We start from the raw sequence: 14,435 nt of genomic DNA on the forward strand, positions 1-14,435 counted from the left end.
CCCTGGCAGGTGCTTCTGAATGTTTACATTGTCTTTCCCCTACTTGTTTTATTTGTTCACTCTCCCTCATCATGGGAAGTGGCCTGCTGAGTTTACTGGTCTTGCTTCAGTGGTACTTGAGGCAGAGATCAAGCTTTACCCCTTTAGCCCATTTCTGGTAGCCACCCTGGGTCAAAAAGGAGTTGTGGGGTGATCTTGCATCAGGTTCCACAACTCTTAGCACGAGAGATTGGACACTTGTCTTAATCGTGGAGTTTCTGGTGCAGGACTTCAGCTGTAGTGATTGTGCTTAGAGGTTAGTGACTGGCCCAGCAGAGGCCTTTCCATCTCTGGCCTGACTTTGTCTGATATGATCTAAGCTCCAGCTTATTTTGTGGGGGAGGCATATCTTTGAGCGCTTTCTCCCTGCTTGGTTTCCAGTAGAAGTGATACACTGCAGGTGGATTTTCATATATGATGCAGGTGAAACAATGAAGTTCTGGATCATTTCTACATCTTTCTTGGACGGTGCCATTTTTTAAGAAAGTTTATGTAGTTATTGAGCTGTTGTTGGTACCTAGATCTCAGATGTGTTATGGTGCATCTTTTACATACACCATGGAAGTCCTTCCCTTGTAAATGACGTTTGTTCATGATACCTCACAACTCTGGGGCACTTTTACTTTTCTGCCTTCTAGAGTGCTGATACCTGCTCAGTTTTTGACTTATTGAGTTAAGACATTTATATTCCACCCTAAGACTGACTTCTCTTTTATCACCAATGGAGATTGAATTCTGTGAACGAGTCCTTACCTATCTCCTGTCCAACTTTTTAAGGATGGCCCAAAACTACAGAAGGTTGGCAGGACTGTGTATTCTTAAACCATGTTTAGTCTTTAACTTTTACACACTTCAATTTCCAAGGTCTCCAGATGGAGTGGGGCCCTGGCTGTAGTGTAGAAACCTGCCTGATTCTGGGATCAGGTAATTTGTCATCATCACCCTAAAAACTACATTGATGGTGCAATCATACATGTCTTTAAACAGTTGGTACTCTCGTTAGTATTGTGTGCTTGGGTGTGTTCCTGTGTTTGACTTGCCTAATTAAATTCATACTCCTTGAGCAGTATGCTGCTAGATTATTCCGTGGACAAGAGTGGCCTCTTTAGGCAGGGGCAGTAGTCCCTGACGTGTACCTTCTTTTGTTCACCCAGCAAGAAGTGGAGACCCTGCAGACACCCTAGGTATAGGGCTAAACATCTGTTCACTTGCCACCTCTTGTACTTACAGGTCTGTTATGAGATGTAAAACACACATGACTGTTACAGTCATCACTTTGATGAAGCCAGCTGCAGGCAGCGACAGGCTTAATTTTCAGAGCAGGGCACTCTTCTGCCATAGCTAGGTTGATGTTGTGTTTCTTCTGGTGCCTTCACTTACCTCGTATATACCTGGCTAAGGCTGTTGATGCAATACCCCACTCAGGCATTATAGACAAGCTCACTAATTTAGGTACAAACCCTTGTATTACCTGTTTTATACCCAAATGGCTCACTGATAGGACCCAGGAGGTCAAAATAGGTGAGGCCACCTCCACCAAGATGCCAGTCACTAGCGTAATCCCCCAGAGTTCATTACTGGGCTTGCTCCTTTTTAGCATCCGTTTCTCTGAAATGGAAGAAAATCCTGAAGGTTTATGACTGAATAACTTTGCAGATGATTGCAAGCTGGGTGTTACCCACTCACCTGCAGACACTAGCATTCTATAAGAAGGTCCATCTCTAATGAATAAAAGGTGCCAAAGCCAAGGTCTTAAACTCAGTGCTAGGAAATGCATAATTAGTACCCTCTGGGACATCAGCCATCTTGGCTAATTACCTTGATGATAATACACCCCTATTACTTGACCCAGTGGTCAGTGATCTGGATTGGCACGTAGACAGTAACCTTACCTTTGACCAACATATGGCCACAGTGGTGAGGAAATCCTCTTATGATGCGCAACTTATAAGTAAGGGCATAGCATCTAGGTCCAGAGAGGTCATTATCCCACTGTACTCTGCCCTTATCAGGCCAGTCACAGAATACAGTGCTCCCTTTGGTATATCTCTGACCAGGCATATGTAGCAACTAGAGGTTCCTTAAAAAAAGAATACAAGGTGCAAGAAACCTGCCTTATGCAGCGTGCCTTTAAGCCCTTTCCCTCTACTCCATTTCCTATAGAATGCTGAGAGGTGATCTATGTCTGGCTTAAAAGGCATCCACAAACCCCACACTTACGAATCTCATACGTATTTGTAAGTCAGGGTATCATAAATACAAGGTCTAAGGACCTGAATTTTGTCTGTGACATAAACAGAACATGCTGGAGAGACAGATGTGTTGCAGAGAATGCCTCTCCTATGTAACCGGCTTCCCATCCATGTGAAGATGAGTTTTCTGTTACCCAGATTAAGCACATCCTAGACAAGTGGCTGAGAAATACGAAGTTTACACCTGGCCTGGCACCCATGTCCCTTATGGACAAAGGTAGCTTATAAATGCCTTGCCCTCAATGGTCTATTTGGATGCAGGACATTATTATTTTGGGAAAACTTGGCTAGGCTTAGAAGGGCTCCTTGGGTCATTAGCCTAGTAACAGTCTGAATCTATAAATCTGAGTATGTGGTCTCTACCAGTGCCATCTTCACTTCTTCCTTTCTGCATTCAAGAATGCTCACAGAAAAGTCCATCGGGCTAGGCCTGTTGAGAAGGGAAGGTTAAGTATATAATTTTAGATCTAATGTCTGTATTTTCTATGAAGTTTGTTGGTTCTTATGCTGTTTCTATGTCAGGGTAACAAACGGCAAATATGAAGGTGTAGGGCACATTTGCCCCTGGGGAATTTAATAGTTGTGTTCAAAAATGACAGAATCCACACAAATACTTTTGTGATGTGTGTATTTAATGCCTTGGTTTAAAGCATAGCATTAGTGAAAGTGTAATTAGCCATATATTTAAGCCCTCAAATCCTTACGGTAAGATGTGAGGCTCTTAAAGTTTATCTGACCAAGAAGATCCTCACAGCCATTTGAGGTAAACCTGCCATGTCTGCAGAGTTTGAGCAAGCTAGCAAGTTGACGGTCTCCCTCAAAAACAAAAGTACAGAGAAGCAAGACCATTAGGAGAAGTCCACGAAGACCCCAGAATACAATTATTCATTGGGGAACCGTAGGTCAGAGGACATTAGATAAACTGAGAGACTAGAGTAGCCCCTGGTCCTGATGTCTGCAACAGCTGAGGCCTCTATTGGTGACACTTTGGAAGTTGATGCACTGTCATCTTTCAGCATGTGTGCCACCATACAGAAAGTAGAGCTAGACAACAGGTAGCTGATGCTGGTTTGATGTTGGCCCTTGAATGGCACCTCACTTTTAAGTAATCAGAGGGGAGTGGTCATTATTGAAGAGGATGTTTAAACTTGCAGGAAGAGAAAACCCTTGAATGGCCCACCTCTGGATCTGAAGTTACTGGTAGTCACCCACAGTGCTAAGGTCTAGACATCAGAGGCAAGAGCTTTTGCCAACCAAGGTTGCTGCCTTTTGGCTAGCCATCTGTCCCCCGCCTTACTTCTCTTTCAAGATTGGGCTAAGCTTCTTTCAGTTCTTTTAAAGCCTGTAGCCTTATTCTAGCACAAACCTCTGTTAGGAGTCCAAATCAAGAAAAAAAAGTTTCACCTATGATAGACTTTGCTTTCTGTAGCTATGAAGAGGAGAAGGGTCTAGTCTGTAATTCTCAAATGCCCTCCACTTAGTCAGTGATGCAGACAGTGAAGATGCCTTGGTGTTTGACTCATCACCAGAGAAGCTATCATTTAGGAACAGCATCTCCCTCATGATGGAACATTTCCTAATCAAAACTTATGAAGTGCCAGCCTCCCAGAAAATGACCATGAGTTTTTCTGAGGCTTGCCCCTCCATCCAAACTGGTACACCAACTTGCAGTTCAGGAAGCCGCCTGGACATATTTGATGCTACCTCCATTTAGGTGTACTCACAGTCCTCCCAACCACCAGCTGTCAGAGGCCTGATTTGATTTTACAATGTGCAAGACCTTCACAAATTTCTGTTAACCCTTATTGTACAGATAAATATGGTGTCTGTAGAGGGAGCCACACTGGTTCCAGTCATTTTCCCAGTGCCAGGCAATGTAGGTTACTGGCTACATTTGGAAAAAAGGTATACGTCTCAGCCGCTCTGAGACTTAGGACATTGCGTTTTGAAATGGCCGGATCATGTCCTCTAACAATTTTCAGAGAGTTGTTTGAGAGGAGGAGGTCAAAGGAGAAGAACCAGAAAGCTTCATGGTATGTCAGATACAAACCTCTTTGCAACTAGGGAAGAATGCTTTCATCTCTAGATATGATGGTATAGCATCCAGGGCCACAGCAGGATCAGAAATTAGGAGATATTCCTGGCTTAGGACTCTGTCCAAAGATGTGGAGGTACATCTCCTTATTGCACTTTTGAATAAGGAGTTCCTCTTCTGAATACACTGACCAGTGTATTCAGAAAGCAAGAGGACAAAGGAAAGACCATGGAATTGATGTAACATATGCTCCCTGCCCCAGGTCCCAAACATAATAGGAGTTATCCTTCCAAATAATGGCCTTACTGTTGGAGACAAATTATAAATAGAATGGTATCGTACAAGGAGAGATGGTAACATTGAAGAGTGAGGGTGACTAGAGATTTCAGGGCCTATAATCTAGCAAGAAGCAGCTATAGGGTACACCAGCCCCTCCAGTTCCTGTTACTCCATCCAGTTACTATGGCAGCAGGGGGGTTATTTGGCTTCTTCCTGCCAACATTGATAAAGAATTGCCTCTGGCACACAGGTTTTTGAAATGATCACCTGAGAATAACGTTTTACAGCACTGTGAGTAGTGGGCTCAGAGCTGAACCCTGATGCACCTCAACTTGGAAACCCATCTGACGTTTTCATTTATATATATATATATATATATATATATATCTATCTATATATATATATATATATATATATATATATATCTATATATATATGGGTCTACTTCAGAAGATCGACATTCATTTGGTCGACAGCTCATTTGGTCGACAACCAGTGTTCAAGGCACTTAACAGGGATTTGCCCCCCTCCCCAATGTTGTGCGACCCTGGAGTTAGTATATGTAGTTGGGGGTTGTTTAAAAACATGAAAATACAACAAAAACTACACATTTTAAACGAAAATACCACACCCCCCAATGTGGGGGGCTGTGCCCCCCACACCCCCCTAACTATATATACCAACTCCAGGGTCGCAGAACATTGCGGGAGGGGGGCAAATCCGTGTTAAGTGCCTTGAACACTGGTTGTCGACCAAATGAGCTGTCGACCAAATGAATGTCGATCAAATGGTCTGTCGATCTTCTGAAGTAGACCCATATATATATGTATATATATATATATATATATATATATATATATATATGTGTGTGTGTGTGTGTGTGTATATATATATATATATATATATATATATATATATATATATGTGTATGTATGTGTATATATATATATATATATATATATATATATATGTATGTGTGTATATATATATATATATATATATATATACACACACACACACACACACACACACATATATATATATATATATATATATATATATATATATATATATATATATATATATATATATATATATATAAATTCAGACGACTTTTAGGCGTAGTAATTAATACTGAGCTAGTAGAAAGGAAATAAAAACTCAGACACTGAATAGATGATTAAGCTTTCGCTCTTATTCAGGTGGAAGAGCTTCATCAGAATAACCTATAGTCAACAATACTTACATTATATGTAACTAGAGTCACATGTAAACAAAAAACCAATGAACTACTTGTAACTTATTAGTACAGTAACCAATAGTACAACCAGACGATATTTAAACTGTGCCTATCATCTAAACACAATAACCATGAACATACATATGAATGACAGGGGCATGAATATTAAATAAACAGTTTAAATATTGTCTGGTTGTACTATTGGTTACTGTACTAAAAAGTTATAAGTAGTTCATTGGTTTTTTGTTTACATGTGACTCTAGTTACATATAAAATTGACTATAGGTTATTCTGATGAGCTCTTCCACCTGAATAAGAGCTATCATCTATGTCTGATTTCTAACTCAGTATTAATTGCTACGCCTAAAAGAAGTCTGAATTTATATAATTAGGATTCTTCTAGTGCACTGTGTTTATTTTATATACATATATATATATATATATATATACATATATATATATATATATATATATATATATGTGTGTGTGTGTGTGTATATATATATATATATATATATATATATATATATATCTATATAAAATGTGTGTGTGTCTGTGTATCTAGGTATATAAGAGTCTACCTTGTTTTATCAAAGTTTCAAAACCCATATGTCTGAGACCATATGATCGAAGTTTTGAAACTTCGAACACTTTGAATTGAGATTGCTGTACAGCATGGAACAGGAGATTTACCGTTTTCCTCACTGTAGTGCAATCTCGGAGTTGGTATATTTAAGTAGCAGGGGGTATGGGGGGGTGCAGGGGGGCTTGCCCCCTTGCAAAAACATAAAGGTAAAGGTTTTTGTTCAGTGTTTTTGTGTTTTCAAGGTTTCAGAACTTCAATCATATAGTCTTGGCCATATGGGTTTCAAAGTCTTGAAACTTAGATAAAACAACAGACCCATATATATATATATATATATATATATATATATATATATATATATATATATATACATAGGTTCATAGGTAGGTACTAGGCTATCGGCCCTAGGGCCCATACAAGCCTAGCCAAAAGATGTACCCTGGCTTTCGCCACCCAAGAAAATTATTTTCCTGTGCCCATGTCGAGCAGAGCCACAGAAGTGATCCCCGGGGTGAATTTCCCATCCAATCATCAAGATTTTTCTTGAAGAGTGCTAATGAGGAGCTCTGTTTGACATAGGTAGTCTGTTCCAGAGTATGGGAAGTCTCTGGGACAGGAATCTATCCCTCCAGCATGTTCTGTTTATTGTGGTGACAAGGTTAAGGTCCCTAGAGCGTGTAGCTCGGAGAGATAGGGATTTTGTCACCTCACAGCAAAGGTTCTCGGTTCGATTCTCGGCTGGGGTGCCTTCTGTGCATGTTCTCCCTGTGTCTCGGTTTCCTCCGGCCTCCGCTGAAAACAGGCTCTAGGTCAACAAATGTTAAATAAATAAATAAATAAATTTCTTTAAGTGGAGCATGTCCAACAGCTCTGGGTTTGACATAGCTTTGTATGTTAGGCAGAGATCGCCCCTGAGTAGGCGATATACGATGGAGTAAAGCTGTAGTATTTTGAGACTGTTTGCATAGGGCATATGTTTGAGGCCTGTAATCCTCTTTGTGAGGTCTTTGTGAGGTATTTCTGTGGTCTTTCCAGTTTTTGTAGCTGTCTTGTGAGGTACATACCAAAAGGGGCAAGTAGAGGGGAACAATGACCTCTCTTTTTCTGGATGAGAATCCTTTTGTGATGAGATGAGCCACGTAGAAGGATTTCCTGACCACTGTGGCGATGTGATTATCAAAGGAGAGACTACTGTCCACCTGTGTCCCAAGGTCTCTTATCACATTTTCGGCATTAAGTAGACTACCATCTATGTGGCAGTTCATGGGTACAGAGTTTTTACCAAAGGGGATGACAATACACTTTTTGGCATTGAGCTTCAGGCCATGGCTTTGACACCAGGTATCTGTCTCATTGAGGCCCTTTTGTAGTTTGTCCACATAGTTAGGAGTTTCGATTATGGCTCCTAGTTTGCAGCCATCTGCAAACTTTGTTAGCCAAGACCTTCTGTGTTGGCCTGCACTTCAGAGAAGTAGATACCAAACAGGAGAGGACCCAGGACTGAACCCTGTGGTACTCCACTTGTCACTGGTCTGATGTCAGATTTGGAATCCGCTACTTTCACAGTGTGGGTTCTGTCCGTGAGCCAGTTGGCAACCCATCTTGTGACATAGGGATTTATACCTAGTTTAGTGAGCTTATCTATAATTCCAGAGTGGGGGATGGAGTCAAAAGCCTTGGCGAGATCTAGATAAGCTGTGTGAACCATTTCACCCTCATCTATGGCTTTGGTGACTGCTTCAAAGAAGTCAATCAGGTTTAGGAGACATGATCTGCCTTTTACAAATCCAAACTGAGTAGGGTCCAGAGTTTGGAGATTACCAATGTCTTTGTTTATGAGTTCCATGATGATACGTTCCATGGCCTTGCAGACCAGGCTCATCAGGCTAATGGGGCGGTAGTTCCCGGGGTCCGTCGTGGCTCCCCCTTTATGGAGTGGGATAACTGTCGTAGTGCACCATTCAGTGGGTACAAAGCCTGAGGTGAGGCTATGACTGAACATGGCACTTAGGTAGGGTGCCAGTTCATTCTGTAGTTCATGTAGAACGCAGCCTGGGATATTGTCAGGTCCCATGGATGCTGTGTTCTTGGCTTTGGAGAGTGTGTTTTCTACCTGTGCAGCCATGATTATAGGAAGTTTGCATTCTTCAGGTATAGAGATGGGCCCTCTGGGGGGGGGGGGGGGGTTAAAGTTAGCACTGAACCTATCTGCTAGGATGTTGGCAATATCAGTTGGTCCTGTATATTTACTGCCATTATGCTGCAACTCAGAGCAGATCTGAGTGTTTCCATTTAGATTCTTGACATAGCTATAGAATGCTTTGTGGTTGTCTTTAGAGTCAGTGGCAATTTTGTTTTCATAACTAGCTTTGGAGGATTTTATGAGGGATCTCAGCTTCTTACTGAGGTTGAACGGGGAGTTACTCCAGTCATGTGATTTTACTCTTTTTTGCAACAGTTTCTTTCTTCTGTTGTAGAGTTTGTTTATGGCAGAGGTCCACCAGATTGGCTTCCTTTTTTTGAAGGATAACATCTTGGTTCTATTAGGGATAGCATGATCCATACACTCGTGTAAGTGCTTATAAAGTGCATTTGTGTAGGATTCGGCAGTCATACCTCTATTGTCCATCTGCATGTCTGTCTGCATGGGTGTCATGATAGATATAGATAGATATATATATATATATATATATATATATATATATATATATATATATATACACACACACACACACACATTCTTAGGTGTGTGTGTGTGTGTGTGTGTGTATATATATATATATATATATATATATATATATATATATATATAAAATGTATGTGTATATATTAGATATATATATATTCATATATATATATATATTTAAAGTATATATATGTATATATATGTGTGTATGTGTGTGTATATATATATATATATATCATACCTCTCAACTGTACAGGTTTTTGCAGAATTTCCAGATTTCTACCTCATATTTTCGGTGTGTTCCCCCTAATATCTGTCCCTTTCTGACAAATAGTTCAGGATTGGAATCAGGAAATAATTATAAACGTTTGAGTTTAAGACTGCACATCCTCCGGAAAAATTCATGCTAATGCAAAACATATTATTCTGTCAACTTTCTAAGTTTGTAACAGCAATATTTAAAATCTGTCCCTATTTGTCCCCCCATCATTTTAGGCTTTGTCCAGATTTTTTGCTCTAAGAGGTTGAGAGGTATGATATATATATATATATATATATATATATATATATATATATATATATATATTTTTTTTTTTTTTTTTGTTTTTTTGGTAAAAAAAATAATAATTTTAATTTTTTATAAATTATAAAAAATATACAAAAAACAAAAAACAACAAAAACAAAAAAAACTTTTTAATTAAACAAAATAAAAAAAAACCCACACAAAAAAACCAAAAAACATATAATAAAAAAAAAATATTTCTTTTTATATTTTACTTATAAAACATATTTTTTTGGTAGTGACCAAATTAAAAGAAATGGCTTTTATTCGGGGGAAGGGTTTTCCCACCAAAAAACCTAATAACTATTCATTTATTTTAACTAGATTAATTTGAAAACCCAAAAAACCTGAATTTAAAATTAATTAGTTCTTCCTAGTAAAACCGGGTTTTTTTATTTTAAACAAATAAATAAAAAATATAATACAATAATTTTAAATAAAATTTAAATATTTTTGGGGTTTTGTATATTATATATAAAAATTATAAAAAAATTTTTGGTTTTTGTTTCTGTGATCTTAATAAAATTAAAGTTCCCTTGGTTTTTAAAGTTTCCCAAAAAACCCAATTTTTTCTGAGACCTATGTAAGTTTTGAAAAAAAAACCTAAATTTAAAAGATTCTTCGGGCATGGAAAAAAAATTTTTTTAAATTTATTAAATTTTTTATATTTAATAAATTATGGGGTAAAATTTTTTAAAAAATAAAAAAAAAGGTTTTTGTTTCATTTTGGTTTTGTTTTTAAAAGGTTTCAAAACCCATATGTTTTGGCCATATGGGTTTTTAAAAACCTTAAAATTAGTTTTAAAACAAACGGGAATTTATTTTTATTATAATTATTTATAAAAGGGGGGTTATGGGGTCGGGGGCTTGGCCCCAAAACCATAAAGGGTAAAATTTTTGCCCCTGGGCAAAAAGAAAATTATTTTCCTTGGGGGAAAAGTCAAAACAGAAAACAAAGGGACCCTAATTTATAATATAAATTTTTTTAAATTAATAACTCTGGTTTCATAGGTGGGTTTTAGGTATGGGCCCTGGCCCCCAAATCAACCCTCCAAAAGTTTTTTTAGGGGGCCCCAACCCAAAAAAATTTTTTTCCGGGGTCCCCTTTTGTCCCCCCAACCCAAAAATTTCCCCCGGGTTAAATTCCCCTTCCCTGGGTTTTTCTTGGATTTGCAAGGGGCTCTGTTTGGTGGGTCTGGTTCCCCCAACGGGAAGCTCGGGGAAAATTTTTTCCCCCTCCGCTGCGGTTTTTTGGTGGGAAAAGGTTTTTAAAATTAAAAAAATAAATTTCTTTAAGTGGAGCATGTCCAACAGCTCTGGGTTTGACATAGCTTTGTTTTTAGGCAGAGATCCCCCTGAGTGGCGAAAACGATGGAGTAAAGCTGTAGTATTTTGAGACTGTTTGCATAGGGCATATGTTTGAGGCCGTAATCCTCTTTGTGAGGTATTTTCTGTGGTCTTTCCAGTTTTGTAGATGTCTTGTGAGGTACATCCCAAAAAGGGGAAAGGGGGAACAATGACCTTTTTTTTCTGGATGAGAATCCTTTTGTGATGAGATGAGCCACGAGAAGGATTTCCTGACCATTGTGGCGATGTGATTATCAAAGGAGAGACTACTATCCACCTGTGTCCCAAGGTCTCTTATCACATTTTGGCATTAAGTAGACTACCAGCTATGTGGCAGTTCATGGGTACAGAGTTTTCCCAAAAGGGGGATGACAATACACTTTTGGCATTGAGCTTCAGGCCATGGCTTTGACACCAGGTATCTGTCTCATTGAGGCCCTTTTGTAGTTTGTCCACATAGTTAGGAGTTTGATTATGGCCCCTAGTTTGCAGTCATCTGCAAACTTTGTTAAAAGACCTTCTGTGTTGGCCTGCACTTCAGAGAAGTAGATACCAAACAGGAGAGGACCCAGGACTGAACCCTGTGGTACTCCACTTGTCACTGGTCTGATGTCAGATTTGGAATTACTTTCACAGTGTGGGTTCTGCCCGGGAGCCAGTTGGCAACCCATCTTGTGACATAGGGATTTATACCTAGTTTAGTGAGCTTATCTATAATTCCAGAGTGGGGATGGGTAAAAAAGCCTTGGCGAGATCTAGATAAGCTGTGTGAACCATTTTACCCTCATCTATGGCTTTGGTGACTGCTTCAAAGAAGTCAATCAGGTTTAGGAGACATGATCTTTTTACAAATCCAAACTGAGTAGGGCCCAGAGTTTGGAGATTACCAATGTCTTTGTTTATGGTTCCATGATGATACGTTCCATGGCCTTGCAGACCAGGCTCATCAGGCTAATGGGGGTAGTTGGGTCGGGGGCCCCCCCTTTGGAGTGGGATAACTGTCTTTAACCATTCAGTGGGTACAAAGCCTGAGGTGAGGCTATGACTGAACATGGATTAGGTGGGGTGCCAGTTCATTCTGTAGTTCATGTAAACGAGCCTGGGATATTGTCAGGTCCCATGGATGCTGTGTTCTTGGCTTTGGAGAGTGTTTTTTCTACCTGTGCAGACATTATTATAGGAATTTGCATTCTTCAGGTATAGAGAGGGGCCCCTTTAAAAGTTAGCACTAATTCTGCTAGGATGTTGGCAATATCAGTTGGTTTTTATTTTTATGCTGCAACTCAGAGCAGATCTGAGTTTTTCCTTTTAGATTCTTGACATAGCTATAGAATGCTTTGTGGTTGTCTTTAGAGTCAGTGGCAATTTTTTTAACTAGCTTTGGAGGATTTTATGGGGGATCTCAGCTTCTTACTGAGGTTGAAAGTTCCTCCAGTCATGGATTTTACTTTTTTTGCAACAGTTTCTTTCTTCTGTTGTAGAGTTTGTTTATGGCAGAGGTCCAAGATTGGCTTTTTTTTGGAAGGATAAATCTTGGTTCTATTAGGGATAATGATCCATACACTGTAAGTGCTTATAAAGTGCATTTTTTAGGATTGCAGTAACCTCTATTGTCCATCTGCATGTCTGTTTGCGGGGTTGTCATGAAGATATAGATAATATATATATATATATATATATATATATATATATATAAAAACCCCAAAAATTTGTGGGGTGTGTGTATATATATATATATATATATATATATATATAAAATTTTTGTAGGGTATATTTTAGATATATATATTTTATATATATATATTTTAAATATATATATATATGTGTTGTGTTTTGTTTATATATATATATATATATCAATTGTACAGGTTTTTGCAGAATTTAGTTTTTATATATTTTGGGTGTGCCCCTAATACTGTCCCTTTCTGACAAAATCCAGGATTGGAATCAGGAAAAATTCTTTGAGTTTAAAATGCACATCCAAAAATTATGTAATGCAAAACATATTATTTGTCAACTTTCTAAGTTTTTAACAGCAATATTTAAAATCTGTCCCTATTTGTATCTTTTACTTTGTCCAGATTTTTTTTTAAGAGGTTGAGAGGTAAATGTATATATATATATATATATATATATATATATATATATATATATATATATATATATATACACCTTTGTGTGTTTGTGTTTGTGGATTTATTGAAAAATTCAAACTAATTTCAAAATGACCATATGATGATGTTTGAATATTAAAAATTTAAACAAATCAAAAAAGAAAAATAATTAAGGATGGTTTTGACTTAAGAAACCAGATCCCCCAAAAGAGAAAAAAATCTTTTTCTTTTATGAGATTCCCGTACAATGTTGGGTATAAAGTTCAATATGTTCTTTTAAAATTTTATTTTTTAAAAATTTTAAAGTGTTTGTGTGTTTTATATATAAAATATATATATATTTTTATATATTTTTGTAAAAACATATATATTTTTCATAAATAATATATATTGTGTGTGTGTGTGTGTGTGTAAAAAACATAAAATAAAAATATTTAAAAAATATATATTTTTAAATATAATGTGTGTGTGTGGTAAAAAATTAAAATATAATTTTTTAATTTTTTAATTTTAAAATATATTTGTTTAAATATATATATTTTTTATATATATATATATATAATATATATATATATATGTGTGTGTTAAAAATATATATATATATATTTTTGGAAAATTAAAAATATATATTTTTAAATTTTGTGTACAAAAAATTTTGTGTCATAAAATATATATAATAATAATATGTTGGTTATAATAATATATAATAATAATATTTGTGTGCAACACACAACATATATAATGTGTGTTTTATAACACAAAATACATTTTTGGGATTTTAAAAATAATATTTACATATTTATAATAATTTTGTGTCATACATAATATTTTGTGGTTTTAAAATATAATTAAAGATAAAATTTTAATATTTTGTGTGTGTTAATAAATAAATATATATTTTGTGTTTCAATTATATTGTGTGTGTGCAAAAATACAAAAAATGTGTGTGTATATATATAATAAAATGTAAAAAATAAAAAATTTTTTTGATATAAAAAATATATATATATATAATTTTGTGTGTGCAAAAACAAAATTTAAAATAATAATATATATTATATAATATATATAATGTGTGTGTATTTTAAAAATTTTAAAATAATATATTTTATTTTTATAATATTTTTATGAATAAAAATATTGTGTTGTGCCAAAAACAAAAGGGGTTTTTCATTTTAAAAATAAAAAATATTAAAAAAAAAAAAATTTTTAAAATAAATTTTAATTTTGTGTGTAATGTACATATATTTTATATAATATTTGAAAGTTCCCCAAAATTTTAAATTTGTTAAAA

At 36.4% G+C, this 14,435-nt stretch overlaps 1 protein-coding gene across 1 annotated transcript in view; it reads left to right on the top strand.

The window, feature by feature from the left end:
• Nucleotides 1–14,435, top strand: part of PIK3C2A (phosphatidylinositol-4-phosphate 3-kinase catalytic subunit type 2 alpha) — a gene marked incomplete in the record, with an annotated part of 1,553,204 nt that overhangs the window by 976,361 nt on the left and 562,408 nt on the right.

Source organism: Protopterus annectens, chromosome 9.part0, assembly GCF_019279795.1.
Source record: "Protopterus annectens isolate FY-2018-M chromosome 9.part0, PAN1.0, whole genome shotgun sequence".
Lineage (NCBI taxonomy): Eukaryota > Metazoa > Chordata > Ceratodontiformes > Protopteridae > Protopterus > Protopterus annectens.